We start from the raw sequence: 13,909 nt of genomic DNA on the forward strand, positions 1-13,909 counted from the left end.
GGGTTTTTTTAAGCAATCAGTAATGACTGGAAGAGGACAGCATGTCAACATCCAATGACCTGAGTGAGACCTGATCCTGTAGTTATACATGCATAGCTAATCCCCTGCTGTTATTCTGGCTCAGCTAAGCTATGGCTTCTCACGTAACTAGCCTGCAGATTTTACAACAAAGCTGACACAGAAACATCTAAGTGCCCCAGAGACCACATAAACAGAAGGCTCAATGAAATGTACATAACAAGAAACACTTCTTTCTTACTGCCATTATTGTAACACAGATATCTGACAGTGATCGATTCTTGTATATTATCTCCATTGAAAGCATATATGTATTTCTGACATTACACTTCTGCATTCCCCTTTAGCCATGATCAGCAGTTATATTGCAATTGCCTAAAATTCTAAAATTCAATTGTAAAATTGTGAATAATTGTACAATTCAAATCTTGAAATTATCATGGTAACATGCAGATCTATGTCTCCAGTCAATGCCAACATACTAGAAACAAACCTAAAATTATACTTCTACAGGTGTCCTGCTACCTAAAATCAGATGCAAGAATGAAATTCCACCAGTTTTTCCATCTGGAAGACAAAACACAGCCAAAAATAACTAAAGCATGTTGACATATTTATATTAATTTATAAATTACATTTTAGTTTAGTATCAAATATACTGCATAAATAAAATAATAATACTACGTTAATTAGACGAAAGGTCTAGTCTGTAACAATTTTTTGCAGAAAAGTAAGTAATGCATAATGCCTGACCATATGGTCTTTTTGTCCTGTTGGCTAATTACCTACAAATTGCTGTACCAATTTTACTGCTGCTGGTTATTATTAACTGGAGTATGTTTCCTCCTGAGTATTGTTCCTCTCTTTCACATCTTTTCAACCTCACCAGAGAAAATGCATTTAGTATTCATGATGCTTAATGGATTGAATTGCAAAGGACCCCTTCTACAATTGAATTCTATAAAGAAGAGACACCTCCCAAACAAAAAGCTGACTGAACAAAAGCTACAGCCATATACATGGAAGCGCTTTAAAACTGGAAGTTGAAAATATTGAAAACAGTCATATTTGCATCAGGACTTTCTTTGGCTGTATAAAAACAATGTAGCCCTGGGCATACACTCTGACAAGCATTAAAATGATGCAATAATGATTTTTGATATAGAAAGCAATTAGCATTTTTTAATGATCCATTCTGTAGAAGCCATGCCTAATTTAGGGCATCTGCTTCTAACAATACTTCACCATCCATGTATTAGAGTTTAAATCTTAATTATTGCTTTTGCAATATAAGAATTCTAACATAACTATCAATTATGGAAACTACAATCACTTGCAGAACACAGCTGAGGCATTCTTGCCAACTAGACAAAACTAAAAGAATAAGTAAAATCCTTTTTTAACCACCCTGCAGCCCAGAAGAGCCTTGAAGTTCCACTCTTTGATTAGCAACTAATTATGCAAATTCAGATCTACAGTTCCAACAGCTAAGAATAAATGACTTTGCCTAGCTAATTTATAGTATGCATATACTTTATTTCTCCTTTATATGTTTATATTGTTCAAGAAAGAAACCAATTTTCTAAGATCAATAATTATTCAGACATTTCTCTAGTAGCAGTCCTGTAAACATCATCACAGTCAAAAAAAAAAAAAAAAAGCTGTGAATTACTGTGAAACAAATGTTCACCAGTTGGACTTCCAGGTTTAGTGTGCCAAAATTGCTAACTAGAAGACAACGATTTTACAAGTTTGCTTTAAATCATTCCCAAACAGGAACATCTCCATACTTCATAGCAAACTGTACATTTCTACAAAGATAAATGCATCAGTCTTTTCCTTTAGATATGTGTATGCACCAAAATGTTTCTCTACTGTAAGATACCTCCCATTTAACAGTATAACGAATACATCTTTATTATAAAAATCCTTGGCTTCCAGAAAAAATATCTTTAATAAATTAACTTTTACTCATTTTCATAACTTGTACTAATTGGAAAATTTCAAATAAATTAAAAAGCCAGTAATATATTGTTTTTATATTATTTCTTCTTCTTTTGTTTAGTCATTTAAAGTTATCAGTGCACTGATACACCAATTCTCAGATACTAACTTCTAGATCTGCAAGTCTTTGTTCTTTCTTATTTCTAGTAAGGAATCTATAAATACTAGGGTTAAGTGAGGAATGCAAATTACCATGACAAAACTACAAGTTATAATTCTACCCACTCATCACAGTGACTAATGGACTTTATGGTTTCTTCTCTATCATATCTTTAGTATGAAGATACTTCAGTCAAGTATCTTACTTGACTTCGGTAAGGCTTTCAATACTGCCTCCTGTAAGATCCTCATAGACAAGCTGATGAATTATGGGCTGGATGAGCAGACGGTAACGTGGATTGAAAACCAGCTGAAGGGCCAGGCTCAGAGGGTGGTAAGGGTGACTGAGCACTAGCACGGGATGCCCAGAGAGGTTGTGGAGTCTCCATCCTTGGAGGTATTCTAAAGCCGTCTGGGGATGGTCCTGGGCAACCTGTTCTAGGTGCTTGAGCAGGGGTGTTGGACAAGATGACCTCCAGAGGTCCCTTCCAACCTCAACCAGTCTGTGATTCTGTGATATCTAAGCCATTACAACTAAAACGGTATCTGTCACAGTTCTCCAAATATCACCTCCACACACCTCAATATTTACTCTGGCATCACATCACCTTTCATATCAAGTTCTTCTACTTTACAATCTTCAAGGCAGAGCGCAGTCTTACCTTCATTTTAGCTGTTCCTTTTTATTTGCTACCCTCCGTCTCCAATATCTACTGCTTGATAGAGATGACCAGGAGACAGATTTTGCATCTCATAGAACTCTAAGATTTCAGACATGTTCTGCTCAAAATTTTCAGAGAGGACAAAGAGGGAAGGATGAAAGAAACACAGATAATAATGTGATATGCATTTGATATGGGAAATTCTAACAATATTTAAGTTTACAGTCTGCAAGAGGCAAAGAAGGGAACATTACGTTCATGTTTTTTTGTGGGATAGGGTTACTATTTACCTTTATATTTTGACCATAAATTCCAACAGAGCCTAGGAAAAATCTATGATGAAAGTCTTATTCAAATTCACTGGCAAATTATTTCTGACAAAAAGACATCTACTCAGAAGATGTACCAGTTGTTGAGGTGACAGGAAAATCCTTCAAAATAAGAACATATTTATGGTGTGGGTAAAGACTTCAACAAATCCAATCCAAAGCTACATATCTGTGGTTGAGCAGAGTAAAGAGTCCAGATGAGACATTTCTACCGCTAGCACCTAGCCCCAAGGGCAGTTACAGCTTTCTTCTTTTACTCACTTTTTCAAGCGACTGTTCTTAGAAGGGTTCAGCAGTGCCAGTCTGAAACAGTCAAGTCTGACTTCATTGCAATAAGGCCTTCCGTGGCGTGAGCCAATTAATGAGGAAGCATTATCTTTCTCCTATCTGCTTTACTTCTTTCCTACAGCATGACCAAAATTAGGTTAATTAGCAGTGTGCTGGGGGAAATAAAATCACTTTATTTAGATTAACAGTTTTGGGCTGGCCTCATTATGAAGTATGGGACTATTAATAAAAACTAAAAAATGGAATCACAATCCTGATTTAAGTTTTCATATAAATTCCCTGTCAAAGAGCTAGCAAACTTGAATTAGTTTGAGTCTTTTTCTATGGAAAAAAAAAAAATAATAAAACATGGTAATGTATATAAAATACATTTATAATTTTTTTTTGGTTGAAAGAGACATGTTCGTACAGAATATAGCTATATTTTCTTAAGATTCACATGCACGATAAAAGCTATTTAAAAAATGGAAGAAAAGGAAGATCTACCACCCACCTGGGAAGCTGAAAACATTGCATGAGTAGGTTAAAAAAGAATAAGCATACAGTTTCACTACAGCTAGCTGAAATAATTTCCATGAGGGTTATCGCTTCCTGAGTTAACCTAGCTCAGGAGAGGGAAGTCACAGTGAGATAACACACAGTACAGATTGATGGCGTTAGCAGCACTAAGCAGCTATTGTGTTCCTACCTCTATCAACACTACTCAAACTCAAATTCAAAGCATCACTAATCCTGAACTCTACATTTTAGGTTTGGAATAAAATCAGATGAATGTAATTGCTGAATTACACCTTAAGTTAATAATGCAGTGAATACCAGCCTTAGAAATGAAACTATAATTTTCTTAAGTGCTGTAAAACAGCAGAAGTCCCTTCCTGTCAGCATGGCTATGTCCTTTTACAGTATTTGAGGATCTGCCTCAAGACATAAAGAGAACAAACAGCCTTACTGACCTGAGGAGAAGGACTTTAAACTAGGTATGCTGGAGAAAGCTTATCATCATCTAAAGCAATAGAGGGCAGTGAGAAAGAGACCGGGGACAACACGATGAGGGAGGCTCTCACACTTCCTCTTTTGAAAGCAATGTGACTGAGGGTTCACCTCAAGCGCCTCTACACAAATATACGTAGCATGGGGTAAAAACAGGAAGAATGAGAAATCCATGCACAGTTGTAGAGCTATGATCTCATTGGGGTTAGAGGGATGTGGAGGCATAGCTCAAATGACTGGAGCACTGCAGTGGATCGATACTAGCTGTTCAAGAAAGGCTGGGAAGGTGAGGATGTGGGGTTGCAATCTATGCAAAGGAGTTGCTCACATGCACAGAGCTTTACCTTGGAACAAGTGATTAAACAGCTTAGATCAAGCTGCAGAGAGCAGTCAATACGCTGCAGGGCCAACACAGAGAGAAGAAGCTGGAGAACTGGTCTGACAAGAACCTCACAAAGTTCAACAAAGGTAAACAAGCCCTGCATCTGGGATGGAATAACCCTATTACAGTACAGGCTGTAAGCAAGCTGACTAGAAAGGACCTGGGGTTCCTGGTGCACAGTAAATTGAACATGAGTCAGCAGTGTGCTCTTGCAGCCCAGAAACCCAGCGGCCCAGTGGACTGCATTAGCAACAGTCTAGCTAGAAGGTGGAAAAGCGATTATTCCCCTCTCTTCAGCACTTGTGAGAATGTATCTGAAGTCCCGTGACCAATTTTGGCCTTTCCAGTCTTGGAAAAGACTTGACGTATAGGAGCAAGCCCAGTAAAAGACACTATGTAAAGATGAAGCTGAGAGCACTAGCTCCGTTCAGCTTTAGAGAAGGCTGAGGAGGGATCTTCCTGTTGTGTTCAGCTTCCTGACAGGAGGACATAGAGACAATGCAGCCAGACTCTTCTCATTGGCGCCCAGGGATAGGACAACAGGCAACAAGTTGGAAGACAGAAAGGAAGTTCTAATTAGATAAAAAGGAAAAAATTTACACCATGAGGGTGGTCAAACACTGGAACAAGGTTGCCGAGAGGGCTCGTGCAGTTGCTACCCTCGGAACAATTCAAAACTCTGAGCAACCTAACTGACTAGTTTAAGCAGTGAGTTGGACTAAATGATCTCCAAAGCTTTTAAGTTAAAACAGGAGCTAATATTTGTTTCATTGAGTAACATACAAATTTACAATGTAATAAAACTGTTGTTAAATAGCTGTTTTGTTGTTTGTCCTTTCTTCTCATTTTCTTATTCTGTGAGGAAGAAAATTAGACTTTATAAGACTCAAATCAAGTGTAGCAATATTGGCCCTCTAGGGATAAACCCATCAATACAATTGCAAATGCATTTCTTGAAAGAAGTATACATGTGGCTATAGGACTAAAATTGTGAGTTTACGGATAATTCTTATCCGGCAGCAATGTCATTTTTATGCTATAACTCAAATGCATTCTGACACTACAACTTTCTATCACGCTTTTATTTTATTATTAATGTTTCTCTATTTTACTTAACAAAATACTATTTGTTTTCATTACTTTTCTGTGGAAATGTTTAGTTCCTACTTGGCTGGCACTCAGTGCATTCTGCTGTCTATGTGATTTATGAGTTTGCTGATTCTCAGCTGTACTACCAAAAAAAAAAATATTCTACAAGAAAAAATAATTTGGAATTCCTTAATATGCCCTGATGAATGTGCCAATTATTTCAGAGAAGCAGATTTGCTGTCACCTTTCATTGTTGAAAGCAACACACTCATGGCAGGCTTTAGTGCTACAGAAATAAATACGAAACTGTTTAATATATGAAAATGCTATTAGCCATGCACAATGAGTGCTTTAATTTGCTCACCATCCAATGAATTTGCACAAGTCTTTTCCATGATTTATAGCACAAAAAAGCACAGACTGTCTTATGGCTTGTAATTTGTCATACTCTAAAGGGTCCTGGGATACAATTTTATCAATTTTATGAAAAGTAATATATTAAAGTTAGTCTTTATTGTAAAATGCTAGAAAACACATCCTTATTGCATCATATCACGGCCCTGGAGCCCTATAATCAGATTTCAAGGGATGAATTGAATAGTAGTGGCTCCTGAGCATACAAGGAAAACTTCAGGCAAACCCAGAGTCTAAAGTAAAAACTGATTTTCTTTTATTTTAAGATACTGCACACAACAGTTTGAGAGCTACCTTAAAAGTATTCAATTTTTACTCATTCAAATGTTGGGGCATGTTACCCTTACATTATGACTGTAAATATGTTATTTCAGAGGACTGGGCATAAAGCACAGTATTTTAGCTGTTGATAACACTTGTGTCCATATCTTAGAAAGCATAATATATTCTGGGCAGCAGCTTTGTCTGTCAGCCAGACCCCTAACTCCAGTAAGTCTGTTTTCTAAATATTTTCAAAGTAAAGTTTAATTAACCAATAATCATACATTACGTATTGATAGGCAAGTGCCTAAAATATGTTCTTCATCGCTTGTTTCCTTGATTTCTTTTAGACAATTAAAATATAAAACCTTTTCATTGCTAAAATACAATCAACTTGTTGGAAGTGGTATCTCAGCAGTTTTAATTTATGCCTGCAGACTTATGTATAATGTTTGCAACTCTAACTCTGCTTGCCACATGCCCACCCAAAACCAAAGCTGTTTCTAGTGAAAAAAAGATAGATGTTCTACTGTACTAGTTAAGTAATGGTTATTCAATCTGTTAAGTACATCTCTATGTGGATGCTAGTTTTTAAGGCTTAGACTGTATTTGCTTTCCGTATTCACTTGCAGAATTTTTAGGAGCATTAATGTGATAATTTTTCACATTTAGATAGAAGTTAAAAATGCAGTGTACCTCTGTACTGAAAAAAATCAATTACTGATTAATTCAGAAGCTCTGGTGACCTAAGTGTTAAAAGTTCATTTCAGCTCAATTTTTAGTATACTGTATACTTAGTATGCTCAGAAACATAGCACTTCTAGCTCCAGCCAAGCATTTCACAAACATCTAGACTGAATTACATTGCTTGTACATTTTGTTTAGTAAGAACATCTCTACTCAGGACATGATGTAAACATACACTTAAATATTCTCCTGACATTATGCAGTTTTTGTGAATTGAGAAGTAATTCCAGTAACTCAAAGAAAAAGAGCAAGGGCAGGTAAGTCTGAAACACTTATCCATATATCCATGATTTGAGATAAATGTGTCCTGCAGATATATTGGACAAAGCTTTAGGATGCTGCATTATTCTGTCTGAAGCTTTCAGAGTGAGCTTTCAAGAGTTCCTTGGAGCTGTACTTCCAAGGAATTGAAACTCATGTTCACTGTAAATGTTGTAAGACTTTTGGCATTTGAGGGCTCCCTCAAATACAGCTCCTGCCCATCTCACTAGGAAAGCAGAAGTTTGGCCGTTCTTCCCAATCTCCAAATGTACTGAAGTGTCTCTGAGGAAATGCTCTGACCCCTACCCCCTCCCCTTTTCCTGCAGAGCACAGTAATCTGTGGCTCTGTGTCTAGAGCAGTAGCTGAGGAATGTGGTGAGGAGATATGCAACAAATGAAATAATTAAGTTTGGTTTTACTGTATTTAGTATTTATTACCTCAAATGCAGGCAATCATTTGAAACAAAAAAAAAGTAACTGAGAACTGCAGATATGAAAAAAATATTAATTAAAATCTGTGCCAAAGCAGTAAATTTGATAATTTAGCAACAGTCTGCAATCCAATTTACTGTACTGGAAAATAACACTATCACAGCAGATTTCAAGGCCTACTCCCAGCTAGTACCAGCTGTATTATGAATTACTTCATATTTCAATGTGGCCATCAGCAAAGGGCTTGCTAACATGAAGATTCTTCCTCTGTAAATGTTAAGTACAGCTCTTTACTCACAGTTTCACTATTTTATGTTTTACATGTGGCAGAAAAATTCAAGAAGAAATTTTCAGTAATCACCATTCCAAATAGCTAACATGAATTCTTCCTCTGTAAATGTTAAGTACAGCTCTTTACTCACAGTTTCACTATTTTATGTTTTTGGCAGAAAAATTCAAGAAGAAATTTTCAGTAATCACCATTCCAAATATTTCAGATCCTGTCCTGTTCAGTAATCACCATTCCAAATATTTCAGATCCTGAATTCTCTGACTACTGGTAATACAGAAGGTTTTTCCCCCCTCTTTAAACAGTTCCCAGGCCACTAAGACATATGACAACAGGGATACTGCAACACTGAAGACAGGTATTAAAAATACATTATCTGCAACTTCAGTATTTCAAGTTACAGTCCAATCACTTTCCTTATTCTCTAGTTTAAAGAAAAAAAAAGCTACAACAATTATATGGAAGAAAATTTTACAAAGCATTTTCAGACAACAAATTAGGAGTCAGAAATGAAATCAGGTTCTTTGCTACCTCTTTGGATACTAAATCTGGATACAAAGTGAAAACATTGTTACATACAAGTCTTAGACAAATACTTAAATTTATTAGCTCTACCAAATGAAGAAGAATGAAATGAGATGGAGGAAATAAATGTTTTTTCTTCAGGCCTGTTTCATTTTTTTGAGTAGTAAGTGGGTCAGTGGGTAACTGTAGGTTACTATTCACAAAATACTTTCTGACAGACATCTATTAGACTTCCAAACTACTTTGCAAGTAAATGGCTGAAAATCCTTAGCAGTAGACATATAAAAAAAACCCTAGAAGTATTTTCTTGGAACAGAGCACAGAAAAAACATAGATCAAAAATCCTTTTTGCAGCATTGTTTTGTAATCCTATGAATAAGGTAAAGAACAATGTAATGTCAAAAAAGGCTTTTTCCCCTTGTATATATTGCCTTGCTTCTTAAGTCTTTAATTATCAGTCACCCGACTTCTTTCTAGCCATTGACATTGCTTCCATGAAAGATGATAAAAATTTTGTGTTTGCCCTCATTTCATGCCTAAATGTTTTACAGGTTCATGAATATTCGTTTTGTTTGTTTTAAAAGTTATTTAAAGACAAAGGTGTTTCCAGGGTTTCTTTGAACCTTGTTATTCTGCAGTCTGTTTTGTTTCATTTGAATGATTTTGTATTATTGTAGTTAATTGGTTCCCATGTACACAGCAGTCACATATACACTGAAATGGCAGATTTTGTTTTCTTGGCAACATTTCACCATGCACATGGAAAAAAAAAATCTCACAGCATAGTAACTGACCCTGTAGCCTGCAAGCCAGCTTTCTTTCTCATCAAGATTTGCAGCAGCCAACTCTACTAACATGCTGGTCTCACCACAGAAGTTACTCCATTTTGTAAATGACCACTGAAAAGTTTGGATTGAGTAACCAAACAAGATAGCATTTGTTTGCCAATTGCCTCCCTGAAAACATTACAGTCATCAGTTAGAAAAAGAATAGTACATCATCTTATTACTTACCAGTAGTTGTTATTTTATCAAGTAAGATGACCTAGCAACTTAACAGAGTTTATATTCGTGAGCCGAATTCTCTGCCGGGCTGGAAGCAGAGAAACAGTATTTGAACAGCTGCTGCCAGGAGGCTATAAGCAGACCGTTGTTCCTACTTTGTTCCTCACATAGCACACATACACACACAACGGCTACTGTTCAAAGTCATCACCCTTCTGGGAGAAGGCTTTCATACTTAAATTATGAAACCTGTATTTATGAAGACTGTATTCATAAAAACCCAATCTTGCAAACATTTTCTAAAGAGTACAGTGCTCAAGAGCATGAGTAGCCTTTTGACTTCAAAGAAACTCATGCAACAAAGCACTCCAAGCCAAGTGTTTTACTGTTGTAGATAAGTATTTGAAAACTATATTTATAAGCACTAGGTCCCAATGGCTTTTGAGAATGTGATGATTAGGACTTCTGTGGTGCAAGACCTGTTTCTTTATCTTACACTTTCCCCAGCCTCAGCATTTCTACACACAAAAGACATACTTTTTCAGTTTAATCAATTTAGAAACCAACACAAAGTAGTTTCACTGAATTAATTAAAAGGTTTTCTAAAATGATTTACTTATATTGATGCAACTTTTACCTGTAGACCTCTTACAGACTTGTTACTAGCAGTATTTGTCAGACTATCAGGTGATTTTAGTTTCACGAAGGCAAACAACAAAACAGAAGGGTCCTGGAGCACGTTATGTTTGCCTTCAGAGTGTGTTGGCTTTGATACAGGGCTGCCCCCTCTCACAGCTCAGCAGCGTGCAGCCTCTTACAGAGCCTATAAGTGACTCTGCTGTACACCATTAGCTAACCCCACGCCTGGCTGAGCCGGTGAACCCAGTACGAGTACCATGTGTTGGGATGGATCCACACTGGCAGAACTTAGACTCGGCTCCCACACACCATTTCAGCTTCTTCAGCTGAGCATGCTGAACCACGGAATTGGCTTCAGCGTTGCCTACGAGCTTTCATCTTAAAGAATGCTGCCTGAGTAGACACCTTGACAATAGCTGTCCTCTAACTATACAATGTGGGGCCACTTACAAGATGCACCCTTCATTTTGCTTTTTTCCATAGTAGCCTTGCTGTGCCCACTTCTTCAGAAAACACACTTATTAGTGTGCAGAATATATTATGCTTTCTGAGATATGGACGCAAGTGTTAACAGCTAAAATAGTGTGCTTTATGCCTGGTCCTCTGAAATAGATTTGTCCATCAATAAGAAGATTGAACCACCACACAGACAGCCTTACTTCCATTAAATTTCCAGTTCCTTTCCATTTGAATTTTAGGTATGAACTGACAGATTAGTCCTGCCACTTCCTGCACTATTCTCTAAGCCGGCTTTCTGAAATGCATGGAAGCCTAATATCAGAAACAGACGAGGGGAAAAAGGAGTCTGACAGTTGTGACAGACACCTAGTACCAGCATGACTGATGGGGACCCTGGGTTCAGTCACAGAATCACAGAGTTACGGCTGGAAGAGACCTTCCTATGGGGGTCATCTAGTCCACACCACTGCCTAAAGCAGACCCAATTATATCAGGGTGCTCAGGGCTGTATCCAGTCAAGGTACGAATATCAAGGAAGGAGATTCCACAGCCTCTCCAGGCAGCCTGTTCCAATGTTTGAGTACTCTCATGATTTTTTTTTTCCCCTAATATATAACTTTCCTTTTTACAACTTGTGTCTGTTACCTCTTGTCCTATCACTATGCACCTGTGAGAAGAGCTCCATTTTGCTGTATATCTTCCCATTAAATAGTTCTAGACAGCAATAACACCTCTTAGCCTTCTCTTCCTAAGGCTGAACACAGCCTGTTCTGTCCTTCTCATACATCATGGGTTCTATAAACCCAAGCGCCTTGGTGACACCTTACTGGATTCACCCACATGTCTGCAAGGAGGCTGTGGTACCAAACTGTTGCACATTATAGTATCTCTTCCCCACATCGGACACCCATGTGCAAGGTGCAATTACAAAGCAGATCCATGGACTGCCAGCCAGCTATGTCCTATATGTTGGCTCCTACAGAAGATGAGTGGCAGCGGTGATGAGCAGCCAATGCAAAAGACATCAGGATCATGACAGAAGAACGTGAGAATAAGGGGTGAAAAAGCACAAAGCTGGTGTTTACAATATTAAAGTTCACAAAACCTCTTAATCTTTTCCTTTAAAGGGAAGGTATTCCAAAGCAACTCAAAAGGCAGCCTTGCAACTTCCAGGCTCTCAGTCTTCACAGGACAATCTGTAACAAATTTGAATGATCAGGTTCCTACCTTGAAAATGCTCTTATAAAGCAGAACATTACTATGAAAAACAAACAAAACAAAACCCCACCCAAACAAAACAAACCCCCCCCACCCAAACAAAACAAAAAAACCCCAAACCCCACAGGTTTATACAACCTAGCTGAAGAAAGGTCTTAAAGTCTAATTTGTTGTGTCATAATTCTGTCAGTAAACTCGATTTCTATCAAATGAGGACTTCTTTATATATTCTATTCTTATAAATACTCAGCTATCAGGGTTTTAGTAGTCCATTTATTTCTGTCAAATGCCCATCAAGAACACCTTTTAGTTTAAGATAGCAAAAGAAAAGCTGTTTCTCCTTTCTTTCAAATATTCCTTCATTGTTCTCTAGCACCAATAAATGAGATTTGCACCGAAGGACTCTATCTCAGATTTGCTTCTGTCAAAGGAGCTCTCACCACGACTTGTGCTGAGCAGGTATTATTGCAGTGCTGCATAGTTACACAAGGTACCTGAATTGGGAGTAGTCACTGAGAAACTCATGAAGTGTGGTCTCCTTTCCCACTTATGACAGACAGGGCTAGACCACATTAACTTTAAAAGTCAAACAGTATGATTCAGAGAACACATTTTCAATTCAGAACTGAGTTGCCTTTGAGGTTAAAAAAAAATAAAATCTTACTAGTCTTGAAGGGCAAATCAGTTGGATATTCCTATAAAACTTCCAGGACCTTTAAATGAGATCTCATCTTAAGAAATATATACAGAGTATTGTCAACGATGTTTCCCGTAGCTTGAACTGTAGCAGTTTTGTTTTGTTGTGGGTTTGTTTGGTTTTTTTTAATGGCAAGCCCACAAATTTCTTTCCTTGCCTACAATTTTATGAGAGCTGTATTTTATCAGACCTGATTAGTAAAGTGAAGCTAAATCCCTTTTCTTCCCAGTCAGAAGGCTTTCATATTTAATTTGTGTCTAAAGAAATTTTACTAACATAAAGGCCCTGGGATAAAAAAATTTAATTTTATGGTTATAATAGAAAACAGGGGAATTGAAAAAGCCCCTTTGGAGTTCAGTCACAAAAAGGGAAGATTCAATTACTTTGAAAATCTTTAGAACCACAAGACGGAAATATTGGAAATGATGAGCCAGACTGGGGGTCATCATCAACTGTAATCCCAAACGGCATTTATTCCTTGGCTTGTATTATTTTTCATTTTGAAACATAATGAACTGCAAGCCACTAAAAACATGAGGAGATAACTGCACTTAAGGAAAGTAAGCTCTCTCATAATTATTCATTAATTGAATAAAAGCAAATGTTAACCACAGTAATATTTTCATTGTCTGTCTAGTGTTCAGTGACAAAACCAAACTTGCAGGAAAATTATAGTTGATGAATTAGTTGATGAATATGTCTATTTATGTAAGATCCCTAATGGCAATATATTATTATAGGGCAAATATGCAAATAAGAGTGTTTAAAATACTTTTTAATTCCGTAAAGGTTGATAAATATATAGTAAAATACTGCAAAGATAATATATTTAAAGTTAGCTATACTTTCACAGAGTGAACCTGACTCACACCATTTTACACCACTATTGTTCCATTAATTCTAGTCATTTCCTCCTAACATATACTAGAAGGGCAACAAGGCTGGTGAGGGGTCTGGAGAACAAGTCTTATGAGGAGCGGCTGAGGGAACTGGGACTGTTTAGCCTGGAGAAAAGGAGGCTGAGGGGAGACCTCATCGCTCTCTACAACTACCTGAAAGGAGTTTGTAGCGAGGTGGGTGTCGGTCTCTTCTCCCAAGTAAC

This window comes from Aptenodytes forsteri, unplaced genomic scaffold (genome assembly GCF_000699145.1).
Source record: "Aptenodytes forsteri isolate BGI_AS27 unplaced genomic scaffold, ASM69914v1 Scaffold122, whole genome shotgun sequence".
NCBI classification, from domain to species: domain Eukaryota; kingdom Metazoa; phylum Chordata; class Aves; order Sphenisciformes; family Spheniscidae; genus Aptenodytes; species Aptenodytes forsteri.